This window comes from Myotis davidii, unplaced genomic scaffold, assembly GCF_000327345.1.
Source record: "Myotis davidii unplaced genomic scaffold, ASM32734v1 scaffold551, whole genome shotgun sequence".
Classification (NCBI taxonomy): Eukaryota; Metazoa; Chordata; class Mammalia; order Chiroptera; family Vespertilionidae; genus Myotis; species Myotis davidii.
In genome coordinates this window covers 1,726,932-1,738,101 of record NW_006283788.1, presented here as the reverse complement: position 1 = coordinate 1,738,101, position 11,170 = coordinate 1,726,932, and the positions used below count along the sequence as shown (strand labels likewise).

General features: G+C 53.5%; 1 pseudogene; it reads left to right on the top strand.

Annotated features, from left to right (window-relative positions):
• The first annotated feature begins 1,079 nt into the window (after positions 1-1,079).
• LOC102772239 lies at positions 1,080-1,551 on the top strand (annotated as a pseudogene).
• Positions 1,552-11,170: the final 9,619 nt, after the last annotated feature.

Here is an 11,170-nt window from a genome sequence, read left to right as displayed (position 1 = left end):
ACGCGAGCCGGGGCTGGAGGGCCGGGAGGAAGCAGCCTGCCAGGGCTGCAGGGACGCATCCCCCGGGGAAAGGGGCGATAGCGCACGCTAAGGCCCAGAGGAGGGGAGGGGGTGCTGGGCAGATCCAGGGTCGCCCCGACTCTGGGCTTCAGGCTTCTCTGAAAATGGCTGAGTCGGGGCCGTTTTTAAATGAGATGGTACATGAACGGTCCTCGGCCTGGCCTGGCACACAGTACGTTCCCAGAGACGGGAGCTGGTGTTCTGGTGGCCACCACCAGCAGCCTGGGCTGTCTCCCCTCTCAGACTATGGGCTCCTAGAAAGCAGAGGTCCCAGTGAGAATGGAAATTGAATCTCTGCCACCAGGCCGAGGTCTCTAAGGACAGGGGCTCCACCTCCCACCGCAGACCTCAGACACCCAGTGAGCGTGCCTCACACTCACCTGGGAAGTGGGCCATTCTTACTCCATCTTGCATATAAGAAACCTCAGGGTTATTCGTGAAGTCAATCAACAAATATGTATTGAGCAGGGCCTACTGTGGACCAGACACTGCTCTAGGCAATGCGGCTCAGAACGGAACAAAACAGCCCAGCCTGCGTGGCTCAGTGATTGAGCTTGGACCTATGAACCGGGAGGTCATGGTTCGATTCCCCGTCACAGCCCATGCCTAGGTTTCGGGCTTGATCCCCAGTAGGGGATGTGCAGGAGGCAGCCAATCAATGGTTCTCTCTCATCATGGATGTTTCTATCTCGCTCTCCCTCTCCCTTCCTCTCTGAAATCAATAAAAATATTTTTTTTTAAAAAAAAGAAGGGAACTAAACAGAGGAAAAACTCTTGCCCTGTGTTTATGTCTGCACCCATGTCCGTAGGTGAGTGAAAGCATACAAAAATGTTTATCAAACTTAAAAGTATCACTTTCCAGCCAACAAATTTATTGAGCATCTACTATATGCCAGACATCCTTCAGGCACCAGGAATATAAGGGTGAGTGAAGGAGAATAGATTGTGGCCTTGTCTGACCAGATCACGACTTGATAACTAGGGAAAGTTTAGGGAGCAGTGATAGAAGTAGAAAGAGACCCCTCTCTTCATCAGCGCTGCCTACGGAGGTGGCAGCCATCTCCTCCTCGGCACCATGGCGGCCCTCAGACCCCTCGTGAAACCCAAGATTGTCGAAAAGAGGACCAAGAAGTTCACCCGGCACCAGTCACACCGATATGTCAAAATTAAGTGGAACTGGCAGAAACCCAGAGGCATTGACAATAGGGTGCGTAGAAGATTCAAGGGCCAGATCTTGATGCCCAGCCTTGGTTATGGGAGCAACAAGAAAACACAGCACATGCTGCCCAGTGGCTTTCGGAAGTTTCTGGAAGTTCAGGAGCTTGAAGTGCTGCTGATGTGCAACAGATCTTACTGTGCTGAGATGCTCACAACGTCTCCTGCAAAGAACCACAAGCCATTGTGGAAAGAGCAGCCCAGCTGGCTGTCAGAGTCACCGATCCCAATGCCAGGCTGCGCAGCAAAGAAAATGAATAGACAGATTGAGTACACATTGTATTTGTGTTAATAAAATCATAAAATTCTGCAAAAAAAATGTAGACAAGAGAGAACCTACTTATCTGGGGTATCTGGGGGAGGCCTCTTTGAGGAGGTTAACACTGGAGATGAGACCTGAAGGATAAAAATGAAAAGCCATGGGAGGGGAGGGGAAGAGACATCCTGAAAGTGTCTGTGTGTTGAAGGGAGTATTCCATGGCTCCCTATTGCCATCAAAGTAAAATCCAAATTCCTCCCTCTTCCCACAAAGCCCTGCACAAACCTCCTCTCTGTCTTCCCCTCCCTGATTCCAACTCTCTTCACCCTCACCCTCACTCACTGGCCTCCTCACTGCTCCTCCAACTCAGGCACAGTCCTGCCTCAGGCCTTGGAACTGACTAGTCCCTCTACCTGGAACACTGTTCCCTTGTTTCTCATCATTCAAGTCTCAGCTCAAATGTCACCTCCTCAGAAAGGCCCCTGCTGGCCACCCATTTAAGAGGCATTTACCTGCTATTTTCAAACACTGCATCCTATTCTCTCTCTTTCTAGGTCCTAACAGAGTTTTTGTTTTTGACATGATCATGTTTCTTCCTGGATTGTTCTAGTCATTACTTGTCTCCCCCTAGTACCGGGCTGTGTGGGGACAAAGCCTGTCTTGGTCCCTGCAGAGCTGGCACACAGTAAATGCTCAATAAATGAACAGGCAGAGGGGTGAGAAGAAACAGCTGATGTAGCTAAAGGCAGCTATCACCGGCCACACTCCTGGAAATACTAAGAAAAAGGGAGTTCCAAGATTCCACAATGGTTGGGGTGGGGGTGGGGGTGTCTGTGAAGTCCTCATTTAAAAACTTTTCCAGGCATCCTTTCCTTCCCCTGCCTCCATGTTCTCCTGACTACTTCCATGAGGATGGCTCCAAGCTCTGGCTCCATCCCTAGTCCCTACCCCGAGACCCAGCCACAAACCCCAGGTCTACAGACCAAACATGTTCCCCAGACCTGTTAGGCCCCACAGTCCACCCTGATCCCCCAAGACAGAGCGTTAGCCTAGCCTCTTTTAAAATATATATAGTTCAGCCCTGACTGGTTTGGCTCAGTGGATAGAGTGTCGGTCTATGGACTGAGGGGTCCTAGTTTCGATTCCAGTCAAGGGCATGTCCCTTGGTTGCGGGCACATTCCCAGTGGGGGGTGTGCAGGAGGCAGCTGATCAATGTTTCTCTCTCATCGATGTTTCTGACTCTCTATCCCTCTCCCCTCCTCTCTGTGAAAAATCAATCCAACCAGGATCAAACCCGAAGCCAACCCAGGCATGTGCCTTGATGGGGAATCAAACCCGAACCATGTCCTCTTGGTTCATAGGTCAATGCTCAACTGCTGAGCCACGCTGGCTGGACTAGCCTAGCCCCTTCTCTCCCCATCACCTGCCACGCAACCCTGCTCCCATCCCCACAGCCTCCTGCCTGCATCAGCCCTTCATCCCCACCCATTGGAGCTCAAGTCAGCTCCCTGCTCTGAGCAGCCTTCACTCTTGTCACCTTGCATTTGAGTCTGCCCTCCTTCACTTAAAACCCTCCCATGGTTTCCTGTTGACCTTGGGACAAATTCCCAGATCTTCAGGCTAGCATGGATGGCCTTCACCTCCTGGCCTGGCAAGGCTTCACCTCCCGCCACCACTTCACACACTCCCTGGGCTCCAGTTACTCCAGCCAGATTACTTAGTCTTTGTTCTTTCCCACCTCTGGGCCTTTGCTTATCTCTTCCTTGAATTCCCTCAGATCTTTTTCTGCCTGAACAAAACCCACTCCTTCAAGGCCTAGCCCAAAAGGCATCTCCTCCAGAAGGCATCTTTTCCCCCACATACACATTGAACACAGACTGTCTAAAGTTGGTAGGAGGTGGATAGTTACTCTATAACCACCTCCTCATGATAGATTCTGGGGCCCTCAAAAGGGCCCAGCTCCAGGCTTTGCCAAGAGAATTCCCAGGGTGGATTTGGCGGGGAGAGAGAGCTGAGGACACACTCCAGGGCCCACATAGTTGATACCAGGACAGAGGGGCAGACCCAGGGCCCAAGGGACCCAGAGTTAGAACTGAGTCTGTGCCTAGTGGGTCTACAGGGGGCTTCCTGGAGGAGGGGACCTCTACCCATCAGTCTTTAGATCTCTCAGCCAGGCACACTCCACAGGGGAGGATAAATACAGATTTGTGGATTGTCTGAGAAGCCACAAGACCACACACCTTTTTTTTTTTTTTTTTTTTTGTTTTTTTTTTTTTTTTTTTTTTTTTGCTTTAAGCAGTAGCATTCCTAGCTTGGGAGCAATTTAGAGAGTTTGGGGAGACTCAGCTGAGAGCAGTCTGTGAGATGGGGGGACCCCTAGGCAGCCTGATACTCCATAACTTGCCGAAATCCCACATCCAGCCAGAGCAGGAGGCTGGGAAGGCCTCGCCATGTGTGAGTTATGGCCTGAGCAGTGCAGCATGACCTTCTCTCCACTTCTCTGGGCCTCGGTTTCCCCATCTGCAAAATCCAGGAAGAAGTTGCAAAATGAGGGAAGGGCTTCCACTATCTCCCCTCTCACTATACAGAAGGGCTCAGCCCTGGTTTCTGGCTGGGTTTTAGGATGAGGGTGTGTGTGTGTGTGTGTGTGTGTGTGTGGGTGTGTGTGTGTGTGTGTGTGTGTGGGTGTGTGGTGTGGTGTGGTGTGGTATGTGGTAAGTGTTTTAAAGGAAAAAGCTGAGAAGCAGCGGTGGGACCCTGGATTGCTCAGACCACCTTAAATCAGCCTCACAGCCTGGGCTACTGTGGAAATACCTTTCTCTGCGGTGGTTGGCTGGGCGCGCCAGCCAATCCGCTCGCGGTGCTCCCACATGGGTCCGTGACGACACAGTAGGGCTGGCGAATGGGGATCGAGGAACTAGCAACCAATGGCAGGAGGCACTAAGATTGGCGGGGCCAATCGCAAGGCGGCAAGGCGCTCCCAGCAGGGTGTGAAGAGTGTGCTTCCCCCTCCCTGGAAGCTGAGACCCCCGCGAATGCCTAACCTGACAGGGTAGGAGCGGGGGGAGCCTGGATTAGCACCCTACAGCACTGAGGGAGCCACCCCCTGAGCCTGACAGGCCTCTGTGAAAAGCAAGAGCCCCTCATTTAACAGCTTCTTGGAAAAGCCCGGCCAGCTGACGGGGCCAGCTGGGCGCCTTTCGCCCTATTTCACCGGTAGGTAAACTGAGGTAGACGTTAAGTCGCGCTAGACCCCACAGGGAAGAGCTGAGACTACCACGGAAGACTCAGGCTTTTAGCACCGCTCAATTTTTGTCCCCAGGACAGACTGGGAGACCGGGAGCAGGGTTTCTTGGAAAGACTACGATCCCCAGAAACGCCCGCGCGGCGCCCTCCCGGGCTGTCAATCAAAGTAACGTGGGTACCTCTCCGGCCCACGCTCTCCCGCCCGCTTCCAGCTCCTGCCAGCTCCCGCTCCCTCCCCGCCGGCGCTGGGCCCGGCGCGGTATAATTACAGCCCATTGATCCGACCCGGGCCGGGAAAGCGGCTCCCTCGGGGAGGCCAAGCCTTTGGCTTCCGACATCGCCAACCTCTGCCTACCGCCCTCCCAGCAGAGCTGCTGGGCCACCAGCCAGGCCTGTCCCCTCTCGCAGGCTAGGGCTCTTGGGTGACCTCAGAGCCTCCATTCCCTGCCAAGGTTGGCGGTGAGCCCCCCACCCCCTGGAAAATCACACTCGCCGTTCCTTCCATCCAGAAATATGGGGAGTCCCTCGCCATGTTCTAGCGCCCACTGCTTCATGTGACCTTGAGATTCTTGAGGGCCTCTCTCTGGGCCTCAGTTTACTTACTATATAGTGAGATTGTTCCACAAGACCTATTCATGAAAGCCAGTGGTTTTCTTTGTTTTTTTCTGTCCACCTGTGAGTAGCCAGGCCTAGACTATGCTGGGGACTCAAGAAGGGTTCCCAATTAGGGGAAGTTGGGGGAGACCAAGCAGAACCCTCTCAGGCCCCTGTGGCCAGGGCTGGGGTAGAAGGAGGGCCCAGAAGTGGGCGTGGTGGGGAGCTCATCCAGGCCTGAGGTCCCTGCTTGGGAAGTTGGAAAGGCTTCCTAGATGTCAGGTGGGGGTGCTTATACTGGGGTTCTGCAGAATGCATAGAATGTCTCATTTAAGCAGTGCATTTACATTACCCTAACCCAGCGATTTTTAACCAGTGTGCCGCAATAATTTTTAAAACATGCAATAACACTTGACTATTTAATCAGGGGCACTGATCCCTTTTCCCTTAGATTGTCAAATTTAAAAATGATAACAGCTGCCCTAGGCAGTGTGGCCTAGTGGATAGAGCGTCAGCCTGCAGACCGAAGGGTCCTGGGTTCGATTCTTCTATTCCTGTCAAGGGCATATACCTTGGTTGCAGGCTCCTCCCTGGCCTGGGCCCTGGTTGGGGCTTGTGCAGGAGGCAACCAATCGATGTGTTTCTCTCACATTGATGTTTCACTCTGTCTTTCCCTCTTCCACTCTCCCTAAAATAAATAAATAAATAAATAAATAAATAATCCTTGGGTGAGGATTAACAAAAAATGATAATAGGCAATACAACAATAGCCATCCAGTGTGAATGAATCAAAATTATATCTATTTTTTTGTTAGACTGGCAAAAAATATGTATTTTGGTGTGCCACAGAATTTTAGTAATTAGTTTATGTGTGTCATGAGATTAAAAATCGCTGCCCTAACCCAAAGTGGACAGAGGAAAGATGGGGCAACTTTAAGTCCCTCTTGGGTTTGAGGAGCCATGAACTCCTGCCCTTGCTGGGTAGACCTCTGAACCTTACCTGGCTGAGAAGTTGGGGGGAGGTGGATATACCCACAGACTATGGGCCCCTCTGCCTAATTTCACCAGGGTTTGTAGAGTCTCCATAGGCTCAGGGGCAGGAAGCACTCCAGCCTCTCCCTGGGCAAGAACTGGGCAGCTCAGGGGAGAAGAGAGTGACAAGGAGCCCAGGATGTACCCTGGCTGGAGGAAATGAGGTTGATAACTTCAAATAAGTCAAGGCCTATAAAATACGTAATACAGTTCATAGTAAATGTTTGGGAAGGGGTAGCCATTTGAACTCCCCAAAGGGCCCTTCTCTCCCACCCTGACCTCACACCCCACCACTGGGGTAGACTTCATTCTTCATTCCTCCTACATCTTGGATCAACCATTAAAATGTGAATCAGATACCATCCTGCCCTCTGCTGAAGAACCTTCCATAGGTCCTTGTCACTCTCAGAATAAAATGCAAACTCCCCACCCCTGTCTACAAGATCTGACCCTGTCCCTCCCTACTCTTACCTCCTCTGTCTCCCCTTCACTCACTCTCCTCTAGCCACATGTGCCTCCTCCTCGATCTTCCAGCACACCAGGTCCTGCCTCAGGGCCTTTGCCTGTGCAGTTGTTTCCTTTGCCTGGACAATGGTTTCTTTTCCTTCCAGTTTTGGATCAGACACCACGTCCTACTGAGGCCTGGCCTCGCCAGCCTGTGGCTACAGTGGCCCAGACCTCTCTGCCTGGTCAGCCTCTCATTTCATTTCCTTCACAAGCCTCATGACTTTCTGAACACTCACTATGTATTTGCTTGTGTGTTTATGGTCTTCCCAGGCCCCACACAGTGCCTGTGCCTCGTGTATACAGGGAGGATAAAGGGGCAAGCCCAGAGAGGGGTGGAGCCTCACCTAGGTCACCCAACAAGTGGAGGAGGGCTCCAGGGCTCCTGAAAACCTGCCCAGTGCCAACCCTGACTACCAGGGTCCTCTGCAATCTAAGGTCACACTACCCTGATGGCCTGGCTGCTCTGTCACCGTGATTCTATAAATCGGAGGTCCTGATTGGAAACTTCATCCTATTGTTATAGGATCAAATAACTCAATAGATGAACCAGGTTTAGCTATTATTGTGTATATGTGTGTGTGTGTGTGTGTGTGTGTGTGTGTGAGAGAGAGAGAGAGAGAAAGAGAGAGAGAGAGAGGTAGGTATGGGGTGGGGGGGCAAGGCTGGAGCTGGCATCAAAAGACATCCCCTGCTTTTATTTTTAACTAGAGGCCTGGTGCACAAACTCGTGCATGGGTGGGGTCCGGTCGGCCACCTGATTGGGGCGATGGGGCTGGCCGGGGGGAGGGGCCACAGGTGGTTGACCAGCTGGCCCGGCCCCCTGGTTGAATTCCCAGTCAATGGGGACAATGTGCATATTATTAGCCTTTTATTGTATAGAATATGTTTTTTAAAATATGTTTTTATTTAAAAAATAAATAAATATATTTTTATTGATTTCAGAGAGAGGGAGAGGGAGAGCGATAGAAACATTGATGATGAGAGAGAAACACTGATTGGCCACTTCCTGCTGGGGATCCAGTCAGAAACCCAGGCATGTGCCCTGACCAGGAATTGAACCTCCACCTCAGGGGAGACACGCAACCAACTGAACCACACCGGCTGGGCACATCCCCTGGCTGGCCATGTGCCAAGGTTTCTGTGGCTTAGTCTCCAGGCCAGGGTGGCAATGCCTCTGTCGTCGGTGCACAGGACAGTGCTGGAGCCACAGCCCTGCTCATGTGGGGCTCCCTCTCTGCTGAACACATGACAAAGCTGGACACACCCTCTCATTCTGTCTTCATCACTTTACATTCCATCACCTCGCTGCCCCTGAGGATGTCAAATTTCTGAAGCCCTGAGGGCATCCTGGTCAGAGCTTCTGTTCCAGACCCATCACCATCCATGCCCCCTCCATCGCAAGTCCGGGCTTCACCCTCTGTACCCTTTGACCTGGCATCCTCTTGCCTGGCCCCAGACCGGCCCAGCCGCCTGTAGGCACTGCACAGGTGTAGGTGGAACAAACCCGGGAGCCCAACATGAATCTTACTCCTCCGGTTTCTGGTTTGTGCCCAGACCTTTCATCCTCTTGGGCCTCAGCTTGCTCAGCTAGAGAAGAGGGCCCAGCTAGCTAGGCCTGGGTAATGGCAGCTGCAGCTGTTCTTATTCCGGAGCTAGCTGGTTTATGCCCTTGACCTTGTGTGAGATCACTAGGCCTTACAAAATAGGGGCGGAGGGCCTGCAACGGAGGGCTCAGTCCTGCCTGCAGCTTTGGCTTTGGTGGTTCTCTCTGCCTGGAACTCCCACCCGGAAGCCATCTCCCTCCAAGGCAGGCTCCTGTCATCCAGGGCTCAGCTCAGCTGTCACCCCCTCAGAGGGGCCTCCTCCAGTCTCCTGTCATTGTCTGCTGCTCCTGCTGGATTTTTCTTCTGGCGCTTGACTGTTCTCTGGAATTATCTTATTTACTAATTTGTTTGTTGTCTGTCTTCCCCACCACCCAGTGGGTTCCATGAGGGTTGAGAGGGCCTAAGTCAGGGTCTCTGGGCACCCAACTCAGTGTCTGGCATACTGCAGGCAGGTGTCGGTTGGCCTGGCTTGGGGTGGGTTGGGGTAGGGGGGCAAAGGCCCAGAGAGGCCTAGGGACCTGTTCAAGGTCACAGCCCTGCGCTGTTTGCTGTGGGGGAGGGGGGCACTCTGTGGCCACCGTTCAGGGGCCTGGGACCACCCCCTCCCCTAGTCCCACGCCTGGCCTGGCAAGATGCCAGATGGCTGGCCTCCTCCTCCTCCCCTGAAGCCCCCGCTGCCGCTGCCACCTGGGAACCCACCATTACCCACACAGCCCGGCCCAACTTATAACCAACACGCTGGGTCAGGCCCAGCAGGGGACCGGGAGCTCGGGCTCTGGGAGGCGGAGATGGAGAGTGGGGCAAGGGGAGGAGGAAACAGAATGGGCAAAGCTCCAGGAGGCTGAGGGGAGGGCGGGGAGGGTCAAGGGCATTGGAGGGGCGGGCTTCCAGGTCTGGCAGTCGCCCAGCAACAGGGCTCAGGGGGCCTGGTGGCTGGGAGAGGCTGGTAGGAGGAGGCAGCAGGGGTGGGGGAGTGAGGACACATTAGATCAGGTGAGAGGCGGGGGTGAGACGCAGGATGACAGGTAGAGGGGCACAGAGGGGGACACAAGGGGAGAGTAGGAGGGAGAGATAGAGGGAGGAGAAATCTAAGAAAGACCTTGAAGGACAGAGGGAGAATTCGATCAGAGAGAGAGAGAAAGAACACACACAAACCTACAGAGGCAGAGACTGAGAGACACCCAGAGGCAGAGAGGTGGAGATATAGCCAGAGCTGGGTCGAGACTGGGGAGAGACCCTCAGAGGGGCATCCTGGGCAGTGAGTAGGGGGTTGGGGTGCACGCAGCTCCCTCCTGCAGCTCCAAATGCCAGCAAACATCTGAATACCCACAGCCTCTTCCCGAGCCCCTGCAGCTGTCTCTACTTCCGCCTGACTCTAGTCCCCAGAAGAGCTTGCTCATGGCACCTCTGGTGTGTCCTTCCCATGCTGAAACCCCTCCCATGGCTCTCAGAAGCCCCAGCTCCCCTCAGTCCCCCCCACATCCCTCCCCTGCCACCTTGCAGGGCAGGCCCAGACCCAACCATCTCACTTCAACCGTGTCCTCACTTTCTCCCTCACTGAACACGTGTGTGCCACGGAGGATTCTAAGCTGAGTCCCGGGGATCCAGGAGTGACCAAAAGGGACCAAATCTCTATGGTCACAGAAGGAACATATCAGAGCAGTGTGGGGTGTGGAGGAGGCAGCCCATCAATGATTCTCATCATTGAGTCTATCTCTCTCTCTCTCTTCTCTCTCAGAGGAAGGAAGAGGGCGCGAGAGAGAACTATCAATGATGAGAATCATTGATCGCATGCCCCACACTGGGGATCAAGCCCGCAACCTGGCCATACGCTCTGACCAGGAATGGAACTGTGACCTCCTGGTTCATAGGTGGATGCTCAACCACTGAGCCACGCCACTGGGCACTTTCTGATTATTTTGGTCTCCAGTCAAGGGCAGGAGACTCAGCTCTGGCCTGCCTTGTTTAATGACGTTGATAATTCCCTGCCCTTCCTGGGGTCTCAGTTTGGCCCTCCGCACAATGGGGAGAGAGATCTTATCATCAAGGTCTCTAATTTCACCATCACTGCAGTATAGCTCCTTTTTGTTTCTCCTCCAAGTCCATGTTCAAGCCAAAAACACCCAGGTAACTTGGGAAAGAGGAAGGCCAGGTAAATATGTCAGGCAGCAGAGGTACCTGGCCGGCCTGGACTGTGAATGTTTAATGTGTCACATCCTAATTACAGTTCATACTCTGAGGGTGTTTTTCTCCAGGGCCGGCAATCCAGCCATCCTCCCGCTCCTGCTGAGCCCTGGAGGCCAGACCAGGAGAAGGAGATGGGCCTCCTCTGGGGAGCTTGGGTGCTCTCATTCTCTCCCCCCCTATCCCCCCCCCAACCCCCTCTGTCCCACCTGCAGGAGTGAGTGGAGTGTCTGTCGGGTCAGGGCAACTGGGACTTGTAGGATTCTCCAATACTAAGGCCATTAGAACCATTGTATGGACTGGTAAATCGAGGCACAGAGAGAGCTGGGTACCCTCACACCCTTGATGCACTCAGATCCCTTGCTGGAAAGACCATTAAAGTGTGAGGAGGCAGGGAGAGAGGAGGGGTCAAATAGGAGAGGGGCCTTCCAGAGGGATTCCCAGAGGTGACGGGGTCTCAGACGGGGG